Source organism: Amia ocellicauda, unplaced genomic scaffold (assembly GCF_036373705.1).
Source record: "Amia ocellicauda isolate fAmiCal2 unplaced genomic scaffold, fAmiCal2.hap1 HAP1_SCAFFOLD_83, whole genome shotgun sequence".
NCBI lineage: Eukaryota > Metazoa > Chordata > Actinopteri > Amiiformes > Amiidae > Amia > Amia ocellicauda.
Genome location: NW_027103009.1, coordinates 319,243 through 340,727, shown reverse-complemented (window position 1 = coordinate 340,727; position 21,485 = coordinate 319,243). Strand labels below are relative to the sequence as shown.

Sequence of the window (21,485 nt, the reverse complement as noted above, 5' to 3'; positions counted from 1 at the left end):
ATGGATTGACATCAGTCATAAATCCAAAGTCACAAAAGATTAAGTCTGTTTTAGTTACTTGTGATAAATTGTTGATATCCTAAGCGTTGGCATTAGAGTCATTAGGTGATTAATCGAGTACTGTTCTGTTGGGTTGTTACTGAATAGCCAAAACAATGATTACCCAAATGTCCCCATGTGAAGCATTGATTGTTAAGGTACCAGGAACAGAGATTCCTTAATTCCTTGGACGCCTAGGCAGTTTGGACTTTGAAGTAGAGTCGCGTCGAACTCAGTTGGTAAACGACACTACGACGCAACTCGAAAAAGAGTCGATAGAGGTTATGAAAGTTATGGCTAGCTTAGCACTTGCGAGCTCAAGGGTAGTGAACTGGATCATAAGCAAGTTTGAAAAACTGAAAAAGCTAGGAGAAAAGTATGCTAAAGCGAAAGAAGAAAGAGCCAAACGGCATGGAATGGTTTTAGAATTTGAAGGAAAGCTAGATACTTGTGGAAAACAAGTCATTGTGTTGAATGCTGAAAAAGAGGACTTAATTGAACAGAGAGAGCAATTAGGAAATGATTTAAGACAATGTCAAGTTGAATTGGAAACAACTCTGATCCAAGTAAAAGGTCTGCAAAATGACAGATGTAAAGCGGTTGAAAATGAAAGGATAGTTTTGAAGGACCGGGATGTTTTGGAAATGCGTCTTTGCAAAACAGTCAGGGAGAAAGATTTGGGCACTGTAAAAATGGAGATACTCGAAGGCGAGGTCATACATTTAAAAAGGGACAGTGAAGAAATGAGGAGAGTAAATCAGGTGCTTAGGGGAGAACTCAAATCAACTGAAGTTGAAAATGAGCGTCTCAAGCAACAAATAGGGGCCCTGAAAGCTGCCTCTTGGTGGGCTGCAAAGCTGACACCTGACAGCATAAAGGAACAGCCGGAACCGGCCAATGCACGGAGTCGCACACCGTCTCCACATTTAGGCCCCGGGTTGCCTCGTCCTGATCGTACCCCTCCCTGTAGTCTTTCTCCACCCAGGGTAAGAAGCTCGTCGCACAGACGAACTTCCTCTCCCGAGAGTCCAGACCGAAAGGTTAACATGCGCCAGTTGAGAGAACTGGCTAAAGATTGTGAAACCTTTAACCCAGCAGACAAGGAAGGAAATGTGGAAGCGTATATTAAGGACATTAAGTATGCTTTGAGTTTCTATCCTGAGGCTACGGAGAAGGAAAAGGTTCTCCTAATCCGCAAAACTACCTCTCGCCAAGTCCATTCTTGGATGGAGAGGCAAGGGTCCATGGTCTGCGATAGGTTTCAACGCTTGTGCAGAGCATTAGTTAGGGACTATTCCAGGTTCATTGATCCAGTGGCAGCAGTGACTGCCGCACACCAGATCAAACAGGGTAAGCATGAGTCCCCCCGTGATTACTATGAAAAGCTTAGGAAAACCTATTTTGCGGGTCAAGATCGACCCGGGGCCGAGGAAGAGGTGAGCTTTAAAGGGTTGTTTGTTGCTAATTTGTTCCCAACGATTAAGGAAATGATCATATTACATGCAGACGCAACGTATATGAACATAGCTGAAATTCGAAAAAATGGCACAGAAAGCTTGGGAAAGCAAGTACAATAGCACTTCTGATCGTAAAGATTCAAGCACCCAAGTACTGGCAAGGCGCTCTGAGAGCCCTATTTCTCCACTGGAGTTAGAGGGGACAGAGATTCAAAGAAGGAAAGAACCTCCCAAGGATGGAATCCAAGACACCCAGGCTTACAATAAAAAAAAGAAATCTGCTCCTAGCCTAGGTGGGTTAACTCAGTCTCTGAGCAATGTTGCAGTTTCTGAGCTACTGCTACGCTTAGCTCTGCTCCCTTTGCCCCCTCTTCCCAAACTGGAAGTTAGTAGCCAGGGTAAAGGGCCGGACTCGCCACCTAAGGAATGACTAGCTCTGGAACCACCCCCTGTCCCCGCCTCTGTGTTTTTGATTGGATGTGAGGAACAGCAGGGGGGTTTCTCTGACACATCAGCCCACTGGGACCTCCCAGTGGGGGAAGTTGCCTGCAGGCAAGCTGAACCTTTGGTGATGTTACTGGGTGATCTGACACAGAGAGGCAGAGCCAAGCAAGTTTACATAGAAGTGACCATTGAGAATGTGTGGGAGTGAGGAGCCTTGTTGGACACTGGGGCTGAAATTTGTTTAATGTCTGCCACCACAATGGGCAACCTGAAACAAATTATGGAAACCTCAGACCAACGACTGAAAGTGGAAGCTTGTAGTGTGAACATTACAAGTTACACAGAGACTAAGGCACAGCTCACTCAAAAGGCATTGTTAGAGTTCACCTTTGGGAAGATTAAGTTGGTTCATCCAGTTTATATTTCCAAATTTGAAACAGAGAAGTTGATCATTGGTCAGGATCTATTGAACAGGTTGTGGGCTCAAGTTGAATCACCAAAGCCGGTGGAATTGAATGACAGATATGATACAGCCACCAAGGTACAACTTCCCAATGAGACCATTTTTTGTGCATGTCCCTAAAGGGGGCACCGGCTTACCATGTAAGCCAACCATTCGAACCCAGGTCCCTACCAACTATTATAGACATAGTGAAGGTCAGGTGCCTGAATAACACCTGAATTCCCAGTCACCTCCCTCTGTTAATCAACTTCCACCTATTGGTTACCGTCAGTAACCATACTCAATACTGAGTAATACCAATTGTTTTTTTGTTTTAATGTACTTGTGTTATAATATGTAACCTGTATATGTGCTAGTATAGGATTGTCAATTTGATTGGAATACATTCTGCTTAAATAATGAACTATTAGTTTGTTTTCTTTGATTTCTCGGGGTCATGAATGGTGAAGTCCACTGTTGAATTCTGTTACATAACTTTGAGATAAATGCTTAACGTCTTATTTTGTCTTGAAGGGGATAACGTCCTAGTCGACCTCAGTCCCATTCAAGAAAGGGGGTATGTAGCGTTATGTTGGGTGTATTTGGATAAGAGTATTTGGGCTCTGAGCTGAAGCACGGATCTAAAGAAGACCTCTCCCCCCCAAAGTTATCAGATTTCCTTAGCTCATCAGCTTGGAACTGGTTTGCATCAAAGTGACAGTTTTGGGGAGGATGGCACCGAGAAGAGGCCAAATAGTTTGTTATTCTGCTATGAGATGTCTGGAGAAAGGGGCCTGTAGGTGATAAAAACTCTTTGAAGTGGATGAGAGCCGAAATCCCGACATAGAGCTACGAACCCAGGCCAACCGGCATTTCCAAAAGATGGCATGGATTGACATCAGTCATAAATCAAGACCCCCTCCAATAGGACACTGGGGGCTGAAACCGAAATCCAATCTCAAGAACTCAGGAACCAATCACCTATTGATCTGACAGACTATAAAGGACAAACACGGCCTTTCTTTCTCTCTCTCTCTCACCTGAACCAGTAACTCGCTGCCACAGCTCAACCTGTAGCTCTGTTGCCCGAACCGGAACCAGAAACCAACCAAGTCTTTGCCGGCAACAGAAGAGTTAAACTGGGAGAAGGAGATTGAGCCGTACAAAGAATTCTTTTAAAGGACTTTATTAAATAAAGAACTTTACAGACTGCGCTGCCCGCCTGTGCCCACCTGATCAGTGGAGTTTTACAGCTGGACAAATGACTAAGTCGACTGAATACGAAAGTGTCAGTCATTTAAATAGCTATTTGAGTTTTAAGAAACTTGACCCTTGGAACAAACAGGGCCCTGCTTTCCTCAAAGACTTTGTCTTCAAGTAACTACGGTGGAAACCTGCTTACAAAGAAGATTTTGTGCACAACCTTGGAGCCTTCAAACCAGTGGAAAATCTGTTTGGAAACGACTCTACTTTCGCGAAACCCCAACTTCCAGGTGCATCGACTGAGTGGAAGTTCTTGGACAAAGCCGAACCGGACTTCCTTTGTTCCAAACCACACGGACCTCGTGCCGTGTGCTGTTATCTGAGCCCGAAGGCAGAGAGGCCTCTCTGCGACGAAGTTCAGATAAGTTTAACAGTTTGGAGTTCATGATTCATGACATTTGAGAAATCAATTAGAAATGTTAATCTGTGATTCATAACTCTAGAATGTGTAATATCATTTAGTTTTCTTAAATATAAATGTGTGTTGCATTAAACTGTTTTGTTGATAATTTTAGAAATAAAATCTGTCAACGCCGAGAAATATCTTCTCATTCCTGTTTAACTGTTTAGTCTGAAATTGACACAAGTTAATAGACACCAGATTATAGGTGGCCCTGCCTATCCTTAATCATTGAATAATAATCAGTTAAGGGAAATTGTGGTAACAAGTAATGATAGGATCTTTCTCTCCACCTAAACGTTAATGAGACTGATATATATATAACGAGAAGTTACCTGACATAAATACTAACCTGCGTAGTTATTTAATGTCTGACTAATAATACTAACAAGAGACTCACCTTCATCTTACTAACTGGTATTGTAGTCAATGTGTTTATAACCTCTTTTGTTTAACGATTTGTGTTATCATATGCGATCCCATGGTCTTTGATTTGGTCACGGAAGTGATTTGTCTTTGATTTGTTGATATAGAGTTGAATTTTAATTAGTTTTTCCCTTTTGTATAATTAGTGTAGTGCTACATTTAGTCTTTGTTTTGAATAAATTTGACAATTTATATCTTTGGAATTGGTGTCTGCGTCCAATTATTACAGAAATTGAGTTCTACAAGATTCCAGGATTCGTGATAAGGTGATACTATAAATTCACTTCTTTAATTGAAATTTATAAGTGTACCTTACGCTACAGGTGGAACGGGAGCTTCGTGCCCTGGATGTGCATCCCTCAAATCTCCATCAACTGCAAGATGCTATCCTATCAATATGGGCCAACATTTCTAAAGAATGCTTTCAGCACCTTGTTGAATCAATGCCACGTAGAATTAAGGCAGTTCTGAAGGCGAAAGGGGGTCAAACACAGTATTAGTATGGTGTTCCTAATAATCCTTTAGGTGAGTGTATATGGAAAAGGAACAATATGTGTACATCTCTGCATATGGTGCCCTAACAGATGTGCAAGTTACATGACTGACAGACACTCACACACACTTTCAAAGACAGACAGACAGACAGACACTCACACACACTTTCACACACTCACTTTCACAGACAGACAGACACAGACACAGACACACTCACTTTCACACAGAGACAGGCACATTTTCACACAGAGACAGACACACAAACACACACAAACAGACACAGACACACATACTTTGACAGACAGACAGACAGACACATGCATATTATGGGTCTTTGTTGGGTAGTGAAATGGGTAGCATCAGTCGCAGTGTGGGTAATGTCAGGGAGCCAATCATAGTCCCCGTTATTTGCATATCGTGGCGCAAAACATTCTGGGAAAAGCAACTAAACACGTTTAGTCATGTATTTGTCCATAGTTTACACATGAGATGAAAGAGACAGTATGACGTATTGAGCACCTGGGATTCCTCATGTGTATGTGAAGGGCAGAGGAACCGGATCCCAAGTGTGCGTCCCAGGTGCTATAGGTTTCAAAGCATGCAGGGGAATAGGCACCCCACCCTGACACATATAAAAGACTGGATAGGGAGATATAAATAGCAATAGGGAGACTCTTGTACTTGGTGTGGCTCTATCCATATAGTGGGGCCAGCAGGTGCAGCAATAGAAGCTCAGCCTGGGGAGATGGATTTAGCATTTCCTCTCCATTTTGATAACTATCCATAATCATTTCTGCAAAATACTTCTATGATACCTATGTATGTTTTTTACTTGTACTATATTATACTATCAAGTATCAGTGTACACATACAATGTGACCTGTTACATTAATACAGAGGCCACGGAAGGCCAGATCACTAATAGCCACTGTCCCCTGATATTACACTTTTTTACAATCACTTTGGCACTCATTTCAGAACCTTGATGTCATTTTTCAAAACTCTAGACACTAAACTCACACCCGATGATCAAAATGCACATTTTTCAAAACTCTAACACTTTTTTACAATTGCTTGGATACAATACACATCAACCTCAGATCATTTGTTCATTGAACTAAAATGACACAACTTAACATCAAAGTATTACCATTTCAAAATGCAATTCACACATTACATCTGAGATCACTGTCTATTCATTTCATTACAAAGATCTAACTATCAATTGATACAGCTGCTCAAAATGATAAGTGACTGTTGCATTACTCTTAATGCATAGTTTTATGGAAACTGACAAACAGTATTCCATGTTTCGATCATGAAAGTTTCAGGATAATGAGATCCATTGACACCAATAACCGAGGAGCATGGTTTCTTAGGGTTACCATAGACTTGACTGTGTCTTCTTGTTTGTGAAGGAACAGGACTGTGTTTTCCTGTCTGGGTTCCCGCAGGCTTAAGTGTGTTTGTAAACTGCAGCGTAGGTTTGACCTACTATTAGAAAAAAAAAGAAAAAGGAGCGCTAATTAATTGTTCAATATCTGATACGCCGGTGATAATATAAAATAACATGTTTATAGTTTATAGAAGTTTATAGTGTTTATGGTAAATGAAGAAAAGTCATTAAGTTATATACAAGTTCTATAAATGCAAACATTGAAAAGCATGTTTGTTGTTATTCCTATATAGGATTTAGTATTATTTGTGTTTTCTTGTTTTTTGCTATGTTTTCTCCCCTGTCGTTTATTGTTATTTTGCGGGCTTGCACGCCTTGGTTGTTGTGTACAAAACGATACATAGAAAATGGGAAAACGTGTTACTGTGTGGGAACAGCTCTAGTAAGACGGGCGACCCGCCACTTAAAGGTACACATGTAAGGTACATGTATGATAACTATGGAGTGAAGCGGTGCGTTTGACTGGACAATAGGTGACAGAAAATTAAGGTTTCCAGAAGATGGGACTTTTGATTCAGATAGACTTGAGCACCTAAAAACGGTTTTGCAAAATAGGAATACAAAGCATTAAGAAATGAGAAACCAAAGCTAGCTATCTTAAAACATTTGTTAGAGAAAAGAAAGAAAAGACAACAGGCATAATTCAATCTGAATGCCCCGAAGACAAATTAAAAATATATATATATATGTTTTTCAGTATAAATGACAGTCCTCAAGATACTGAAGGAAAATTACTAGATAAGTAATAAATAAGGGTAGTTTGAGACACTGCAGGTCAATATAACATGCCAACCAAAACCATGGTATCTGAATTTACTATGGATATAAATTAATATGTGTCTCTTTGTATGTTTGTACGTTTTCAGTTTGCGCAAGGTAAATGTCCATATTTTGACTTTTTCATGTACTGTATAGTCCAGAATATGACTAAGAGAGTCATAAGTCACAAATAGTTACAGAATGATAGCTAAAAAACGCCAGTTAAATATGTTGTAATAACAGACCTACAAGAAAGTCAGCATTTAACTGTACACAGAATGCTATTGCAAACAGAAATAATAATACAAAATTAAGTTATTTAAATAGGTCTTACGAATACAGAAGTTAAAAGTAACATGTTAGAAATGGAATTAGAGCCAAATTTAGAAATAGGAATCCGAGGCAACCACAAACATTCGGTGAAGGTTTCTTACATATTGATAAATAGATAACCAGATACTCCAGGAAATTAACGATGTGCTCATTTGGAAGCTATGAGTTCCACAATGAAGAGTTTTTAAATCCCTAGAAATAGATCCCTAAATACAATGTGTAGGTAAGAAATTAACTATTGATCAGTTCAATCTGGATTCGGGAACAGTTCTTCTGAACCTGTACTGGTGTAGATTGGACTTCAATAGGAGGAAGTGACACAATAAAGACATGAGCCGCGCAGGAGGACAGTCTTAGTGCCCACGCAGGTTCTTAGTTGGGGAAATCATTGACTGGACACATTTTTTGAAAATGTGCTTTCCTGAAGTACCTGGACATCATTATTGAGATCAATGAAAAGGCTTATTTTCCAAAGATTAAATACATTCATTAACTACAATAATGTAGTGAAATGTATATAAATAGTAATAATACAAATCGATCAAATATAACTTGCATTTTCTTGTAAGAAATTAGGAATAGGAGAAAGAACAGCTGTTGGGATGCAGTGCGATGTTATCCAAAATTGAAAGCGGTTGAGAAAGGAGAGTTTGTTCTGTGTGAGACAAATGTACTGCCACGAGAGACTCTGATGGTGATTGACTGGAATATGAGGGAAAATAATGAAGTTACTACAGGTATAACTAAAGGTGTAACATAACTAATTTAATGAAACATAGTCATGGCAAGTTATAAAACTGTTTGGAAATAGTCCTTTCACAAACAGAAATACCCTATCAATTAGGAAGAGGGGGGCAGGGGGCAAGGGCCGTATGTGCTCCTCTGCTCCCCCTGTTCGCCTGAGCAGACAAGCAGCCTGAGATGAGAGAGAGAGAGAGAGAGAGAGAGAGAGAGAAGTCAGAGACAAGGCAGAGACTGTAAGTACGTGTAAGGGTTCATAACTTATTACAAACAGAGCAAGAGTGTAATGAATGGTAATTTACACTGCTTGTATTAATAATGATAATAATATTGATGTTGATACAGACGAATACATCACATACTAGATGACAACCGCATAAAACTAATAATAATGAAAATAGGAATAATAGGAGTATGGAAATAATTTCAAATTATGGTTTATTGGTAAAAAATGAATTGAGAAACAAAGATTAATAACTGCCATCATTTACCCAACTACTATTAACTATGGTGTTGAAGGAGCTGCTGTAATAGTTATTGTAATGTTCTCAGGTATTTAAGTTAGATAAAAGGACAAAGATAAGCACATTGTTTTGAAACTTTGACAACTCCACACAAAAAGAGTATCTACACTAGGAAGTAAAGCTGATTCAATAAACACAGGAGATATGATGCTGCTGACGACAGCTGAGTGCTGTACTGAAATAATTTGATAAATGAGATAAATTGGAATCAAGATTATTATTATTTTGAATTGTCCCTTTACTAGAAACCTTATAGATTGTGCGAATGTCAACTAATGTGATAGAGATGCCTTTTATAAGGACGATCTCTGATGTTGTGTGAACCACACATTGTGTCTTCAGACTGATTTATTCCACATGGCAGATATGCATATTATGAATCGTGTCCTGAAGGAACCGATGTCTGACCCATATGGAGAAGATGCTGGTGTTCTTGTTGAGACACAGTAGGCCGAGGGCGCGGCTTTAAAGACAGCCTCACAGCAACTTGAACAGACCAATGCTGAGGTCCACTACGCTGAAGTGATGCTTGACTCAGTGGAGAAATAAGTTAAAATACTATAATTAAAGGTTTTCCAGATTATAGGAATCTACAATATATTGTGAAACTGCTCAGATGACGTCCGCAGTAGCACATATTCTTCTATTGATAGTTTAATTTATAATGTACTATTAGTGGAGATGTCACATTATTCAAATGAATAGAATGACAGCCATGAAGTCAGAATCAGTCCATTGCCCTTCACTTAAGATTTGTACAATGTATAATGTTTATAAATCAAAACGCAACAAATATATGTACAATACAGTTTACAAACTGAATTTGTAAAAAAGAATGTTTTGCTGACTTTTGTATTCTCTTTGAAGCAACAAAATGTATGTGTTATGTATGTCGTAACTAGGGTTTGACTTTTATGACCTGGGGCTGGATGAAATTTAATTTGAGATGCACTGTAAAAGCTCCAGGAAATTGCAACTGGCCACTGCACCTTCCATAAGAGAGCTCAAACATTTGCTAATGCATTGGTTGCCTCACAGGCACTCTTTCCCTGGTTTGCCCATGTGGCGCATGGTGTTGGCCACACGGGCAAAGGGGGGATGTGTGCATCAGTCTTTTAAATTGGTTTGCCCCAGGTTTTATAGTAACAGCTTAGCAATATTGTAGAACTTGCCACATTTGTCAAGCTCATAATCCTGCAATATGCAAATAGATTGTGTTCAAAAGCTTAAATGTTGTGGATATGAATATATACTTGTAATAATATATAGGTGTTCTAAATGGGTTGAAGCCTATCCCGTAGGAAGGCTGAAGTAGTAAAAGTAGCAAAAATACAGTTAAGGGATGTTATATGTAGATTTCGCATTCCAGGGAAATTTCCAGTGATAGGAACACTCACTTCACTGGGACAATAGTGCAGGAACTATGCAAAGCCCTGCGAGGTAAACAACATTTTCACTGCCCCATCAGGCTCAGTCAGCTGGAGCAGTGGAGAAACAAAATGGGATATTAAAGAATAAGCTGTCTAATATATGCAAACAAACAGGACTCAAACGTCCAGATCCCCTTCCTATAGTCCTAATGACAATGAAATCGTCAGCAAATTGAGAAAAACAGGTCTTTCTCCGTGTGAGATTATTATGGGATGACTTATGAGACTCTCCATCACTCCTCCATTGTCTGTAAGGGAAATGGACATCCACTTGATGGATGATGCTATGTTGTCTTTTTGTATGGGACTAACACGTGCTTTCGAAGCTGTCCATTCACAGATGAAAGCCGCCCAGACTGAACCATCCCAGCAGGTTTACCACCCCTTCCAGCAAGATGACTGTGTATATCAAAGCACACAAGAGAAAGTCCTCCCAACAGCCCAGGTGGACAGGGCCCTACCAGGTGCTCCTGACCACCCACACAGCTGTGAAGTGCCTAGGAACGACGACATGGATCCACTCCTCACACTGCAAACTTGCCAATCGAGGCGATCAGCACAACCCTGGTGGAGAACAGAGGGATAAAGGAATTGTTCTTCCACATCAGATTTGACATTACTGTATGTATGCAGGCCCTTGTAATTGCTTTTCCAATACTGCCAACTGGTTATTGATGATTGATTTCACATTGTGGTACGAGTATCGAGTGAAATGCGTGCTATCCACCTCAACAACACAGCGATAACATGGAGCCGGCAGGTGATCCAGGTCACAATAGAGGTCAAGCAGTGGGAGGAGGAAGACGTGGTGGTCAAAGGTGTAGCGTAAGGTACACTTATAAAATTCAATTAAAGAAGTGAATTTATAGTAACACCTTATCACGAATCCTGGAATCTTGTAGAACTCATTTTCTGTAATAATTGGATGCAGACACCAATTCCAAAGATATAAATTGTCAAATTTATTCAAAAACAAAGACTAAATGTAGCACTACACTAATTATACAAAAGGGAAAAACTAATTAAAATTCAACTCTAGATCAACAAATCAAAGACAAATCACTTCCGTGACCAAATCAAAGACCATGGGATCGCATATGATAACACACAAATCATTAAACAAAAAAGGTTATAAACACATTGACTACAATACCGGTTAGTAAGACGAAGGTGAGTCTCTCATTAGTATTGTTAGTCAGACATTCAATAACTATGCAGGTTAGTATTTATGTCAGGTAACTTCTCGTTATATATATATATCAGTCTCATTAACGTTTAGGTGGAGAGAAAGATCCTATCATTACTTGTTACCACAATTTCCCTTAACTGATTATTATTCAATGATTAAGGATAGGCAGGGCCACCTATAATCTGGTGTCTATTAACTTGTGTCAATTTCAGACGTTGACAGATTTTATTTCTAAAATTATCAACAAAACAGTTGAATGCAACACACATTTATATTTAAGAAAACTAAATGATATTACACATTCTAGAGTTATGAATCACAGATTAACATTTCTAATTGATTTCTCAAATGTCATGAATCACAAACTCCAAACTGTTAAACTTATGTGAACTTCGTCGCAGAGAGGCCTCTCTGGCTTCGGGCTCAGATAACAGCACATGGCACGAGGTCCGTGTGGTTTGGAACAAAGGCAGTCCGGTTCGGCTTTGTCCAAGAACTTCCACTCAGTCGATGCACCTGGAAGTTGGGGTTTCGCGAATGTAGAGTCTTTTCCAAACAGATTTTCCACTGGTTTGAAGGCTCCAAGGTTGTGCACAAAATCTTCTTTGTAAGCAGGGTTCCACCGTAGTTACTTGAAGACAAAGTCTTTGAGGAAAGCAGGGCCCTGTTCGTTCCAAGGGTCAAGTTTCTTAAGACTCAAATAGCTATTTAAATGACTTTCGTATTCAGTCGACTTAGTCAATTGTCCAGCTGGATGGCTGGGCACAGGCGGGCAGCGCAGTCTTTAAAGTTCTTTATTTAATAAAGTCCTTTAAAATAATTATTCGTACGGCTCAATCTCCTTCTCCCAGTTTAACCCTTCTGTTGCTGGTAAAGACTTAGTTGGTTTCTGGTTCCGGTTCTGGCAACAGAGATACAAGTTGAGCTGTGGCAGCGAGTTACTGGTTTAGGTGAGAGAGAGAGAGAGATGCCGTGCGTTACCCTTTATACGCCTGTCAGATCAATAGGTGATTGGTTCTTTAGTTTGTGAGATTGGATTTCGGCTTCAGCCCCCAGTGTCCTATTGGAGGGGGGCTTGATTTATGACTGATGTCAATCCATGCCATCTTTTGGAAATGCCGGTTGGCACGGGTTCGTAGCTCTGTGTTGGGATTTCGGCTCTCGTCCATTTCAAAGAGTTTTTATTTCCTACAGGCCCCCTTCCCCAGACATCTCACAGCAGGGATTCCAAGCTATTTGGCCCATTCTCGGTGCCATCCTCCCAAGACTGTCACTTTGATGTAAACCAGTTCACATGCTGATGAGTTAAGGAAATCTGATAAATTTGGGGGGGAGAGGTCTTCTTTAGATCAGTGCTTCAGCTCAGAGCTAAAATGCTCTTATCAGAATACACCCAACATAACGCTACACTGGTTAATTCTGTTCTGGGAAAACCACAATCCTGCAGGTTTAATAAGTCTCTCTACACATCAGTCCCTGAGTACCTTCAACCAATGGTCATTTTGACCAATTAAGCCCAAGAATTGAGTCAATTAAGTTGTCAAGGACTACCCAGTGAAGACGTGAACTCACGACTAGGTCACACTGTGAGCTCACCAGAGCAGACATTACACTGAGCTCACTGTGAGCTCACTTAGCGCTTTTCCAGCGACATGGTGCCGGTGCTGGAGCCGGAGCTGCTGCTCGGCCTGGGATCCAGCTGATCTTTTTTGAACCGGCCCGCTTTTCCACCGGTTTTGACGTCACTGGATGTGGGCGTTCCCAAGCATGGAGTAGAAGTGGAGAAACACAGCAATAGTAATCAGCACCGAGGCGACTGCGTCTTTAAACCCCATTTAACATCACAATCAAACTCATTCCGCGTCTATGGCAAATCGTAACCCTAATGTTACAAATGTTCCCTAAATATGTGTTTTGCAGAATACACAAGCAAACGTTATGGAATATCAGCATTTTATCGACACACATGATAGAACTTATTGTTCTTTAACATTGATGAGAATAATTAACATGAATAAACTTACTGCTGAAGATGTAACCCTTACCCAGTGGCTAACCCTAACTATGTTACAAATGTTCCCTAAACACTTATTTTGCAGGATCAATAAAAAATTGTTAGGATTTTTTAAACTTTTACTGACACACATAGTTAATAGCAATGTGTTATAACTTTACCGAAAATAATAATCTGTATATCTTTAATTGTTTAGACGTTATTAAGATATAATGCATCTTTCACATAGGGAACATTTGTAACATGTTAGGAAAAACAAACAAATGATTTGAAAATATTCATAATTACAGCATACAATTTGTCAGGCTTCATAACAATGGTATTTATAACATACTCTGTAAAAATCAAGCAAATAGCATTTGTGGTTCACGAGAAAATATATATATATAATCAAAGCTATCAGACTATAGCAGCCGGTGTATGAAGACACATACGATTATACAGCATTATTTGGCAGCTTCGCAAGACCTAATTTTAAACGTTGTTGGTAAGTTAGATAATTAGTGGGGACCCGCTATCTGCAGTTCTTCCCCTCCATAATTGCTAAAATAAAGTTTTACTGACATTTTATTGACCCTACCACTGCATAGGGCACATCTGTAACATGAACGCTACTGAATGGCACATACATTGAAAACTACGGAGAACTGAGACAAATCCACTTTACACTTCGTAAATAATCTTAAAACGTTTCCAACCAAGGCAACACCCACTTGAAATACGTTCATTCTCATTTTTGGTAAACAAAAAGAGAGATTGTTACATATGTTCCCTATGATGCATCTACAGAGAGAGAGAGACAGACAGACACTAACTCTCTCTCTCTCTCTCTCTCTCTCTCTCTCAGCTGGGAGTGTGTGGGAGGGGTCTGCAGTGAGCGGGAGTGCTGCTGAGAGCTCTGTCCTTTGGCTGCGTTTTTTTGTTGCTTTACTTTTTTCAGTTTGTTTATTTTGTCTTCTGTTTTCAGTGCTTTTCTTATTGTGGGGGAACAGGGGAGGGGAGGGGGGAGTACCGGTAGTTCTTCCCGGGTCGGGGGGTCGGACCCCCTGAATGCGTCTTTTGAAAAACTGACCCGACGCCATGGAGTCAAGATCGCTCCGGTGCAGTTCTGCCCCCTAGAGCAGTGTGTGTTAGCGGTTGGGGAGGTAGCAGGGTGTGAAAATATCAAGTCTGCTGCCATTGTTATCTTCTTAAAAACCACTGATCTGCTCAATCAGCTAGTGGCTAATGGCACAGTGTTAGACGACACTTTCACCCCGGTGTTGCCGCTCGCTGCTCCTGCCCGGAAGGTAACGCTGTCTAACGTCCCTCCGTTCATCCGCACCGGCTCGGGCAGCTGATGTCCGGCATTAAGAGGGTCCCGCTGGGCTGCAAAGCCCCGCAACTGAAACACGTCGTGTCCTTCCGAAGGCAGCTGTATATGATCCTCAATAACATCAATGAGGATCTTAATGTCTCCGAAGTTGGATCTCTCTTGCTGCCACCACCACGAAGATTGCTCTTTAATAATGTTGGAAAGTCAAAGACAGCAACCGTCAGGGTTCTTGCATATGACGTATTCGTGCTGCACCTCTCTGCAAGGATCCAGGACAGTTTGTCAATGTAAACTCCAGTGCCTGGGAATATTTCCACCTAAAAGACAATGGTAAATAAAAAACAAGTTTATCCCCAAACTATTCTTATATTATGTTAAGTGGAATACATTATCAGTAAGGCTGTGATTTTGTTACAGAAATGTGTTATTAAAGACCACAGTATGTCTCAATTCTAAGTTTATTAATTTACAGACATAATAAAGTCAGTGAATCTGTGACACCCATAATTCAATTACATTCTTATTATCAACTATAACTATGAATATAACTGATAATGTAGCATCATTAGATTGTTTACAACCAATATTTGTTTTCAATATATATATTTTTACCTTGTCTTTGTAATATTGTAGACCAAGAGTGTTATACCTGTTTTGGTGATTCTTTGTCAGATTCAGAACAATTTGCTGTGGGGCTGTCAGAACCACTTGATGGTGACACACTTTTGTCTTCATTGCTGATCAATGTGGCTTTTGTTACAATTTTTTTCAGATTGTCCAAAAGGTCTGGAATCTCTGGAGAAAAAAACCTTAGTATTAAATGATAATCATTTCTAGTAATATATTTAATGCAAAGTGAAAACAAAACCATCAATGCCTGCAATTATACTTGAGAGACTTGCTCTATGTTATTGGCAAACTGACCTTTTTGTGGGTCATTAACATTAGCTACGAAAAAAATAAAAGAGATAAAATACAAGAATTTCCAGGTCTAATGTAATGCATATAGTCATTAATGTAGGATTATGAAGTTATGTTGAAAAACTTTATTTAATAATCAGTATTATTAAACTATTAGACAGTGCACATTAAGAGTCTGTATTGTGGTTCTAGATTACTTCAGTATGATCAACTATAATACATTACTCTGGAATCTAAATTACTGAAGAATAACATTTATCAAGGTAAGGAATTATTTGCTATAAATAAAAAAACTTACCATCAACCATACGGTTTCGAAGACATTGGTTTTCATTTTTAAGTCTTGTGTTTTCCTTTTCGAGCTGCTTAACGTTTTGCTGTAGCTCAACTTCACTGGACTCTTTAAATGTCTGTAGAATATGACGGGATCTAATTCTTGAAGCTCCATCGGTTTTCTTTCTTATTTTGTGCTGTATTCAGAGAGGAAAAGAGTTTAAAATGAAAATATATATATATATGAATATGATTAAAAAAAAACAATCCTGCAATACATTTATTTAATATTTGCAGTAATTATCTCACCGGTAACTGTGGTTCATCAAGGTCACTATCATCTGAAATTTGAAGTTTTTTGTTTGGTTTAGGTACTCTCTTCATTTTAGGACAGGGCATTTTTGTTAGGTCATTAAGTTTTCTTCTTAGTTCGCCTTCTTTTCCTAAAATAAAAATAAAATAAATAAAACCCTGCATTATGTCCACAGATATTTGGGGATTATATTTATTTGTCATAAAAATACTGTGCTTTGACCACACAAATTAAGATGAACAGCCAACACTGAATCAAAACTGAAGTTAAATTATATCTGGTTTAATTTATTTTGTGATTTGGGGGATTTTATTGTAAAGCACAACACACAATAAATCGTTCTTACAAATGCCAGTCAAGTATGACGAGTTTTTAGCGCCCTCACCACCACCTACCATGTTATAAGAGTATGTTAGACGTACAACACATTAATAACTTAAACATTCATTTCAAATATACTGTGATTGTATATATCAAATAGCATGTAAAGACTTTAATGTTTTTTTTTTTTTAAATAAACATTGTTACCAGTCATAATGATCTGCGCTTCATGGACAGGCCATCCACCTTTTGGAGGTTTGTTCGTGTCTCTCCACTCTGCTCTGAAGTTTCGAGTCGTCTCTTCGTCATCATCAGCAATGCTGAATAAATCAAAATTGCGAAAGCAAGCAGTGGGAATCACGCTGTAAGAGTCTTTGTCGACCCCGCTTTCCCACTTCACCAACGCGTGCATCACCGCCATACTACCTTCACCTTCTCGTCCGTTTTTTCTGCGCGTTTTTCCCCCGACAAGTCACGGCACAAAAAACAGTCCCGCTCTGCATTCTGGTACTTGGCGTTCTTAATAACACCAACAGGGTGTAATCGCATAGACCACTCGAGTATAAAGTACTACATATCCCATCTGTTACAGTTTTTTTTCTTCTTCTGAAACTGCAAGCGCACTACATAAAGTTTGGCAAATGAAGAAATTTGGATGATGAGTTTACAATCTTATAAACAGTATTTAAGTAAACCTAGATATGCAATTCCAAAAAGAACAGCATCGAGATGGAGAAACAGGATACAAAAATAATAATACAATGTTTATACTTTTTGTATTTTAATTACAGTATGTAATTATTGCCTTTTGATTTACATTTACAGAAAAAGAACGGCGGCAAACGTGGACTACCCAACAAGAAGCAACAAAGTTACTAAAATATCAGATTCTCAGGTAAGCTTCATGCAGCCATACATGTATAATTATAAAATCAATCCAAAAAATAGACCTTGTTTACCCTACAACTGATTTGAGTGTTAATTCTATTTAAGATATAAAAAAATATTTTATTTTCTGAACTAATAATCTGTGAACATTCTATTATCTCTATAATTTTAATTAATACATTTATTTTATTATTGGTGGAACATTATATTTTTCAGCTCAGATGATTTCACGTACCATCAATTTTTCTGTTAATAAATGTGCAAAAACAAATCAGATGGATAGGCCCCTACATATGAACATTAAGTTAAAGGCCTAGAGTGAGTGTTCTTCACTTCCAGTCATGGCGGGCCACAATCCAGCTCTTTGTAACTCATCAACAACCAAAGACCTGGGAAAAGGGTTAAATGGCTTCAGTTAAGCCAATTAGGTAATTAAGAGCTCAACTGGAAAAAAAAACAGCAGGCATAGGGGTACTTTAGGACCACAGTCACTGATATAACCTACAATGTTGTTGTAATGAAAATCAGCAGACAGTGGGCCTCCTCCAGGACTAAGGTTGAGAAGCACTGGTCTTGAAGACCACAATAACAATCGACCTCAAGGGCTAGGGATATTCGAGGTGATGCTAAACCAGTCCTGAATGTTTAAATATAATGTTATTTTCTTGTAGTGTGCCGTTGCTGTTAATGCAACCAGTTATATTGAGCCATCAAATACAGAAGCTGACGAAAGACATCAACATGTAAATTTAGTTGTAAATTTAAAGTGTGTGTGAAAAGTATTTTGTATATGGAGATTAACCCATAGTTTCACAGATAAATTGTGGACCAGTGATATTCAGGATCTTCAAAACAAGTCCTGAATGCTCAAACTTAACACTTCTTTTTTTAGAGTGTCATTGCTGTCAATCCAGCCAGTGATGTGGAGCCATCAGATACAGAAGCTGATGAAAAACAACATGTAAATTTCCTAAATTAATATGGTGCATCAAAATACTTATTTAGCACTTTCAACTGTTTCTTTGTGATTCCTAAAATTACTTTACAGGCTGGGGCTGGGGGAAGACACTGCGCCCGCCTGGAGAAGCCTGTACAAGCCCCCCTCAATAAGAGAGCTGGCAATCTGCAGTGGAGGGTGTTACACACCATTATTGCTGTCAATTCTTTTATTACTGTTCTTAACCCTGCTGTGTCCGACGCCTGCCCATTCTGTGCTCAGAGAGAGACCGTGTTTCACTGTTTCAGCACTTGCTCTCGGTTGTCACCCATTTTTAGTCTTTTAACTCGTCTTTTTACTGATCTTAACCTGATTTTTAACACAAAGGTTTTTATTTTAGGGGCGCGATACACCAGAAGGACCAAACATGTGGACCAGCTGGTAAACTTCTTGCTGGGCCAGGCTAAAATGGCCGTCTATAAGACTAGGAAGAACAGAGTGTGTGGGGAGGGCAGTGAGGATGCAGTGAGAGTGTTTGCCATGCTGGTCAAGTGCAGAGTCAGACTAGAGTTTAACTATTACAGGCTGATGAATGATTTGGAGAGTTTTGAACAGGTCTGGTGTATTAATGATGCCCTTTGTGAATTGTATGACGGGGAGTTGGTTTTTATTATGTAATTCATTTATAGGGTTTAGTATTTGATGGTTGTTTTGTTGTGTGTATTGGGTTGCTTTCTTTAAAAGTGTACAGATCAGTGGCGGAGTTAATGCTTGTTGGGGGGAGACAAACAAAGGGGAACACTATTTTTTATTTATTTATTTATTTTCTTTTGTATGAATTATTGCGTGTTGCAAACAGGCAATGAAGTCTGATAAAAGTCAAAAAGTCTCTCTCTCTCTCACACACACACACACAGCCAGCAAGACACACAGAGCCAGCCAGCTCAGCGATGACATCACAAACATCTCTCTCAGGTGACTCCTATGACATCACAGAGCACGTACATTCCGTTGCTTGCCGTCTGTCAACCACTCAGTCACTGCCAGCCAGACTGGCTGGCTGACTGGATGGTGGGGCTGCTTGCTGCTGCTGCGTACCTCAGCAAGCTTATTTGCTTGACCGGCCTTCCTCCTCCGCCCACATGCCCACCTATGTCCGATCTGCTGTTCACCTGGATCACAGCTCCGCCCCAACAAGGCAGAGCCTCCCAAGAATGGTACAAACTCACCCACGATCCCCTCCACGGAAAGCTATAGCAAAAGGCAAAAGCATTATACGTAATGAAGAGGAACCCGAGTCCAAGACGCATCCGACCAGCCATACATATTTGTGTGTATTAAAGATCACATTTTATTACATTTAGATTTTCTGTACTTTATTACATCTTTTTGTGATTTTTAAATGTATTGTTTCTTTTCCTTATATATGTATGTATGTATGTATGTATGTGTGTGTGTGTCTGTGTGAAAGTGTATGTGTTTGTGTGGGTGTGACAGTGTGTATGAGTGTCTGTCTGTCATGTAACTCGCACATCTGTGAGGGCACCATTTTTGCAGAAAGAGATGTACACATTTTGGAGCAACATATGCTGCCATCCAGACATCGTCTTTTCCAGGGACATCCCTGCATTTTTCAGCAGGATAACGCCAAACCACATTCTGCCCAGATTTCAAGCGCATGGTTGCATAGGCAGGGTGCTAGCATGGCCTGCCTGCAGTCCTGACCTGTCTCCGAATTGAGAATGTGTGGCGCACTATGAAGTGCAAATTAAGACAACGAAGGCCCTGTGCAGTTGCGCAGCTGAGGAAATGCATAATGGATGAATGGGGGGAAATCCCACTTGCTAAACTTAACCAAGTGGTGTCTTCAGTGCCCAAGTGCTTAATAAGTGTTATTAAAAGAAAAGGTGATGTTACATAGTGGTAAACAGTCGACTGTCCCAACTTTCTTGGTTTCTTTTCACTGCTAATGAGATGCTGTAGAGTGAGTTAGTTATATTGCTTTCAGGAGCTCTAATCGTATTGATGAGTTCATGCAGCATTTGTAATTGAATTTCAAAAAGAAATCCTTGCTGTCTGGCCTGTGTGTATGAGATGTACTCTGTCAATCTTTGGCTAACAACTGAAACATTGGTAGAACAGAAATGGCAACATAAAAAAGAAAAGTACATTTTAAAAGAGCACATTAAATAGGATGAATATACAGTTTTTTACAATCACTTTGTCACTAATTTCAGAACCTTGATGTCATTTTTCAAAACTCTAGACACAAAACTCAAAACGGTCATCACTTGTAACACAGGCTGTCCAATGTTCAAAACATTGCATTGTGCATTCATATCTTTAAAGAAACCTTGCACTTGCAGACTTGTTGGTTCAAATAATTCATTTATCATGAAATACCATAGTAACATTTATTTAGATCACCCACACAGAAGATACCGATAGTTTCACTGTGTAGTTGTTCGTACAATCATTAAATATTGTAGTACAAAATATGTGATACATGTTTCATTATGGTACTACACATAAATACATCACTGTAAAAGGACTAGTAGAGAGAATACTACAGACACAGTGGAATCATTGAACAAAATCTGAAATGTATTGATGCAATACAATCAAATCACACCATAGGTTTCTTTGAAGCCATGCAACAATAATTAGCTACAAAAAAGAACAAAACTACAGTAAAATATCAACTGCAGTGTTCCTCACCTGGCTTAGTGTAAAACAAAGGATTGATTACTGTACTTCTGAATTTCCATCAGCCCTGTGTTCAGGTTCAGGTTCTCACAACCATTTTTCACAAGAGGCATCTTGAAACTGAACATACCTGAACATACTCAGTCATCAGCTGCTTCACTCTGTCTGCATTTCTTTCAAAAGGCACACTATACTCTGTGCTACACATTGGTATGCAGTATACAGTCATTTGACAATTGAGAGTAGCCTAATGTTTAGTGCATGCTGAAGACTTGCCGCTTCTCAGTACGGAAATTTCTGATGATTGAGGCCACAGTTGATCCTGAGTTGATTCTGAGGTTTGATTGAATCATTGTAGCTGCCTCAGTCATGGTCATGCCATGATTTACAACATGCTCT

General features: G+C 39.4%; 1 non-coding gene across 1 annotated transcript; it reads right to left on the bottom strand.

Moving 5' to 3' along the window:
* Positions 1-19,566: 19,566 nt before the first annotated feature.
* Positions 19,567-19,681, bottom strand: LOC136744450 (U5 spliceosomal RNA). Its single transcript, XR_010815981.1, has one exon. It is a non-coding gene; the product is annotated as a U5 spliceosomal RNA (small nuclear RNA).
* Positions 19,682-21,485: the final 1,804 nt, after the last annotated feature.